Source organism: Peromyscus maniculatus, chromosome 16 (assembly GCF_049852395.1).
Source record: "Peromyscus maniculatus bairdii isolate BWxNUB_F1_BW_parent chromosome 16, HU_Pman_BW_mat_3.1, whole genome shotgun sequence".
Classification (NCBI taxonomy): Eukaryota; Metazoa; Chordata; class Mammalia; order Rodentia; family Cricetidae; genus Peromyscus; species Peromyscus maniculatus.
Genome location: NC_134867.1, coordinates 33810251 through 33815893, shown reverse-complemented (window position 1 = coordinate 33815893; position 5643 = coordinate 33810251). Strand labels below are relative to the sequence as shown.

Here is a 5643-nt window from a genome sequence, read left to right as displayed (position 1 = left end):
AACATGACTATAAGTTTAACAATTATAGATGACTATTAGTCTGTATTTTTAATTATACATTATATTTTAAATGAGGTGCATAAACACAATACCTTACATAAGAGTAGAAATATACATACAGTATAACAAAATTAACTTTAAATTTGTATCACTAAACCAAAATACATACCAGTGTAAATTATTTAAGATTAGTAGTTTTTTTTTTTTGATTAAAATAGATTCAGTACTTACCTGACAGGGGAGATACCATGATCATGAAGGTGGTTTTCCCAAGGTGAAGCTTATCCATTGTACTCCGGATGTGCTGACCCCTGTGATTTCCTCAAATGCAGGAAACTCGACTGCATAATTTGTGTTAGTGGGATTAAAGAATGATAAATAAATCAATAAATAAAATAGATTCAATAATCTACCCTTTTATCTTATCATTTCTATATCCCCCCTTTTCTTTTTTGAATGAGACCCCTGAATCTAATCTCCTTTGTTCAGCTTTTTTTCCTAACCATTACCAATAACAACTTATAACCAACCCCACTTAAATGATAATAAATATCCATAACCTATCTTTTGGAAATGTACACATAGTTTTGTATCCTGCTCCCTTATTGTGTTTGGGGGCACTGTTAATCTTTGGACTTTGAGAAAATTGAGGATAATGGTTAAGTCTTGGCTGTAGTATTCTGTGAGGCTGGATCATTTCAGTCACTAGCCTTGAAGCTGTTTTAGATGTTGGTTCATGGGGGCCATTTGTTTTTATTGGTATCTGGTCCCTTGTTCTGAAAATACATAAACTTTTAAAGGTGATATACGTATCTGCATTAATACAATTATAGACTGCTCATCATTCATAAGTCAGTCAAAGATTATTTTTTTGTTTTATGTTTGAGCAGGTAAAATATACCTCACCTATCTTGTAGTTCTTTTAGGTTTATTTATGTTTATAGTCAGATTTTTTTAGGGGGTCTTCCTTGATCAAATCTGATCCATACTAATCTGGAATGAATCCATAGCCTCTCATTTGCTGTGGAAATAAAAGCATAACCTCTCCCCCAAAGTAACACAAAGTTTGACTTAAATTTTGAAGTCAAGATATCTTTAAAATATATAGGTAGTTGAACTAGTAGTTTTCATAATCCAGTGTTCCTCAGCAGTCGAAAAATATAAAACAGTCAAAAATTTAAAGCAGTCAAAAAATTTAAACATAACTCAATAACATACAGGATCCAGACTCTCTGTGTATTTCCCATATTTGTGTGGGCTTATTATATTTTTATTACTCTATTCCTTTTTTAAGGACTTTCTATACCCTTTTTCTTTTTCTCTCCCAAGCCTACACATATTTTTAAACACACTGTAACCTGTTTTGAGTTTTTTTTTTTTCATCTGAATCTGTCTTTATTGTATCTGTAATCCTTTTCTGTCTGCATGAGCAAATTTCAAACTGCTGTGTAACTTAGATCAATGCATGCCGGTGATGGCTTCTCCCTCTCGGTTCCCTGAGAGCCTAGTCTCATGGCAGAGGTACATTTATCACCAGCTCTGGGAGCTATGATTACCACCCCAACTCTAGGAAGATTCTGGGTCTACATCATCACCAAGCAGTGTGTTGCCAACTGCTCATAAACACCATTTAAGTGCCTGGTAGCAGGGCCTCTCAAAAGAGCTGCCTGTTTTTGCCACTAGCACTGAGCCAGGAAGCTGTTTCTTAAGGCCCTGAGCCTTCTGTTCATCATCAGCAAACAGAACCCACTGTAGAAAAGGTGGTTACCAAGAACCCACGTTTACACTCCATTTTTGTGTGTTTGGGATCCCTTCCCAAGCTCTCTCAGGTTTTATATGGATGTAGTTGATCCATATTGGACACCATTTGTAGGCAGAGTTTTTCTGTCCTGATTGCCTACTCCCAAATAACCAGTAGCTGCTTCCCAAATAACTGACTTAGGAACTTAATATTACATATAAATGCTCAGCCAATAGCTTAGGCTTGTTATTACCTAACTCTTACATTTAAATTAACCCATATTTCTTATCTATGCTTTGCCACATGGATCATGGCTTATTGCCTCATTTTCTACATGTCCTGCTTCCTTAATGGCTGGCTGGAAACTCCAGACTCCACCCTTCCTCATCCCATCCTTCTCAGTTTGGCTTTTCCACCTAACTTTATCCTGTTCAGCTATTGGCCAGTCAGCTTGTTTATTAAACCAATCATTGCAGCATATACTTTCACAGTGTACCAAAAGATTATTCTACAGTGCTATACATTACTTTTTTTTTTTTTTTTTTTTTTGGTTTTTCGAGACAGGTTTCTCTGTGTAGTTTTGGTGCCTGTCCTGGATCTCGCTCTGTAGACCAGGCTGGCCTTAAATTCACAGAGATCCACCTGGCTCTGCCTCCCAAGTGCTGGGATTAAAGGTGTGTGACACGACCGCCTGGCTACATTACATTTTTAAACGATCTGTTTAGGTATAATACCTTAAACAAGAATAGAAATATATATATACATATATGTATATATATACAGTACCAATGTAAAATATTCAAAAGTAGACTCAACAATCCATCCTTTTATCCCATCATTTCTATACGGTATCTTCCCTTTTTCTCTTCAGAAAGAGGTCCCTGAATCTAATCTACTTTTTTCAGCTTTTCTCCTGACCATGATCAATGTCAACTTGTACCCAATTCCCCTAAGCAATGACAAATATCTATAACCCACCAAATGACCAAAAACCACCCACTCAAACTCTTGGGGATGTGGGCATAATGTTCACTAGACTGCTTCCTATTGTCTTTGGCTTTGGCATCTTTAGGGGACTCTGAGAAAGTTGGGATAATGATCAAGTCTTGGGAGAGCTACCTGTATTATTTTTTGTTTAGTCTCTGTGTGATAGGAAAGTATAGAGCTTTTATCTGAAGTTTTGGCTGGATAGTCTGTGAGGCTGGACCATCTCAGCTAGTAGCTTTGAAATTGTTCTATATGCAGAATTTTGTGGAAACTGCAAGAGAGGCATTGTGAGAGGCTAGATCACCTGAGATATTTGTCTTCATTTGTGTCTGGTCCTTTTTCTCTGAAAACATATAAACTTTTAAAGGTGACATATATATCTTCATTAACACAAGTATGGAATGTACAGTGTGTACAAGTCAGCTAAAGATGATGTTTTTGTTCTATGTTTGAGCAGGTAAAAGACATCTGCCAACTTTATAAGTCTGTTTGGACTGTGTAACCAAACCATAATATAAATCTCCATTCATGTTATATGAAAGGATGGCATGTAATAATAAGTCACAAAGACTCTGTAGCCAACAAGATTTATCTCGTCTCATCCAGTCTCAGTGCTGTTCCCATAGTAGGGGGCTCAGCATATACATCACCTGTCATGTAGTCTTTCTTGGCTTTTCCCCTCATGTCTAGAGCCAAGATCCTCATGAAGTCTCCCCCAATCCAATATGATCTCTATTAAATTTGAAGGGAACCAGAACATTTTGTTTCCTGTGGAAATAAAGACATAACCTCTCCCCTAATGCAACATATTGTTTTACTTTCATTTTGAAGCTAAGACATTCTTAAAATATATAGGTTGGTTTAATTTAGCAGTTTCCATAATCCAATGTCTTTAAGCAGCTAATGTTTTTTGTGCCTTAGCATTTAAGAATTTAAAGTCACTAATGCACCTTATAGGATCCAGACACCCTGTTTCTTCCCCATCTTTATGTGACTTGTTTTTTATATTACTTTACTCTCTCTTTAAAGACTTTATTATTTTTAAACTATTTAATTTTTTATGACTGTCTATTCATTTTTTTCTTACTTTAGCATCTAAGCACATTTAAAAATCTTTTTAGAGTTTTTCTGTGTCAGATGTCGTTTTACTAAGTACCTGCAGCATTTTGAACCATGTGAGCCAAGGTTTAACCTGCCGGGAGGCCCTACAATTGGCGCTGGCTGGCTCTAACCCACAGCAGTGACCCTGAGCCTCGTCTCTGTGTGACACAGCCCACTTGAGAGACTGTGGGACTAAGAAGCAGCATCTGGCTCCATGTTTGCATGTTTGGAACATTTTTTAAGCTTTCTCAGGTCCTATGTTGAAATATTTGGCTCCACGTTGGGCACCATATGTATGGAGTCTTTTCTCTCCCTCCAGCCTGCTCCCAAATAATGACCTAGAGACTTATTATTGATTACAAAAGCTTGGCCTTTAGCTTAGGTTTGCCTTAACTATCTCTTATAAATTAAATTAACCAGTATTTTTTTAAATCTATGTTCTGCCATGTGTCATTACTTCTCTTCCATCTTGCACCTCCTGTCTCCTCTCCTTGTCAAGCCAGCAACCCTCCTTTCCTCTTCCCAGAATCCTCTGTCTCTGGAAATCCTGCCTAACCTCTTCTTTCCTAGCTATTGGCCACTCAACTCTTTGCTACGCCAATCACAGCAATACACCTTCACACAGAATACAGATATCTCACAACAAAAATGCAAGATGTTGAGGTCATTGTCTTTCACAGCAATGAAAAATGAATGCTGCCTAAAACTCAACCATTTAGCTGAAATTTAAAAAATATGTTGACCTTATCATCTTAATAAAGTCAAGAATTTTTAATTATTTCCCTCTCATATTGTATATTTTGATCATATTCTCCTTCAAACTCTTCCTCGATCCACCCCCACTTCTGTATCCACCCCCAACTTTGTGTTTCCTTTTTAAAAATAATCCATCAAGTCTAATTGTGTTGTTAATGTACGTTTGAGCATTGGACTATCCACTGAGTATGCTCTGCTTACCAGGAACCACATCCTTACAGAAAACTGACATTGAAGCCACCCACCATCTGTCCATAGTTCCTTAGTTAAGGGTTGAGACTCTCAAAGCTCTTTCCCCTCCATGATAGGATGTTGAGTGACTTGATCTTGTGCTTGCAACCACAGTTGCTGTGAGTTCATGAGTGTTGCAGCTCCCTCACATCCAGAAGACACTGTTTCACTCCAGTCTTCCCCAACCTCTGGCTCTGTCAGAAATTCTGCCCTCTCTTCCATGATGGCCCCTGAGCCTTATGGTGGTGATGGTGGGTGTCATAGATGTCCCATTTGTGGCAAAGCACTCCATTGGTACTTATTTTCTGCCTGTGGACTAATTTCATGTTTCTGCATTAGGCCCTGGTCACGGTACAAAGAAAGTTGTCTAATGAGGTCTTAGAGCTGCATTAATCTGAGTCTAGGGATACAAATTTAGATGCTACTTTGATGCTATGTCCATTTAGGGGAAGAATAGGAGTAAGTTCACTTTTGGGACCTGTCAACTCCCTAACTATGTATTCTTAGCCAGATTAACAGTATCAAGCGTGTGTTTTCTAATGAGGAACCGGTCTTAAGCACTATCAGAATGTATTTGTTTACCCTCATAACACAGGGTTCCGGGCTAGGTAAGACTGTTGATGACACTCCCTGCTCCCCAGCAGCCCACGTAGCGCCTTCCAGTACTATGAGAACCGGCCAGCGGGGAGGAAGCTTCTTGGTCAATATTAACTTGATTTGTCATGTCCTGTGACGAATGTTTAAGGGACCTTCAGCAATGGGGCCATGCAATCAAGTTCTGATGGGCAACCAGGAGCAATGACAGTAGCCTCCGGGACACTTGTCAC

At 38.3% G+C, this 5643-nt stretch overlaps 1 non-coding gene across 1 annotated transcript; it reads left to right on the top strand.

Moving 5' to 3' along the window:
• The first annotated feature begins 223 nt into the window (after nt 1-223).
• On the top strand, nt 224-388 carry LOC121823299 (U1 spliceosomal RNA). The gene has a single exon (XR_013045248.1). It is a non-coding gene; the product is annotated as a U1 spliceosomal RNA (small nuclear RNA).
• The last annotated feature ends 5255 nt before the right edge of the window (nt 389-5643 follow it).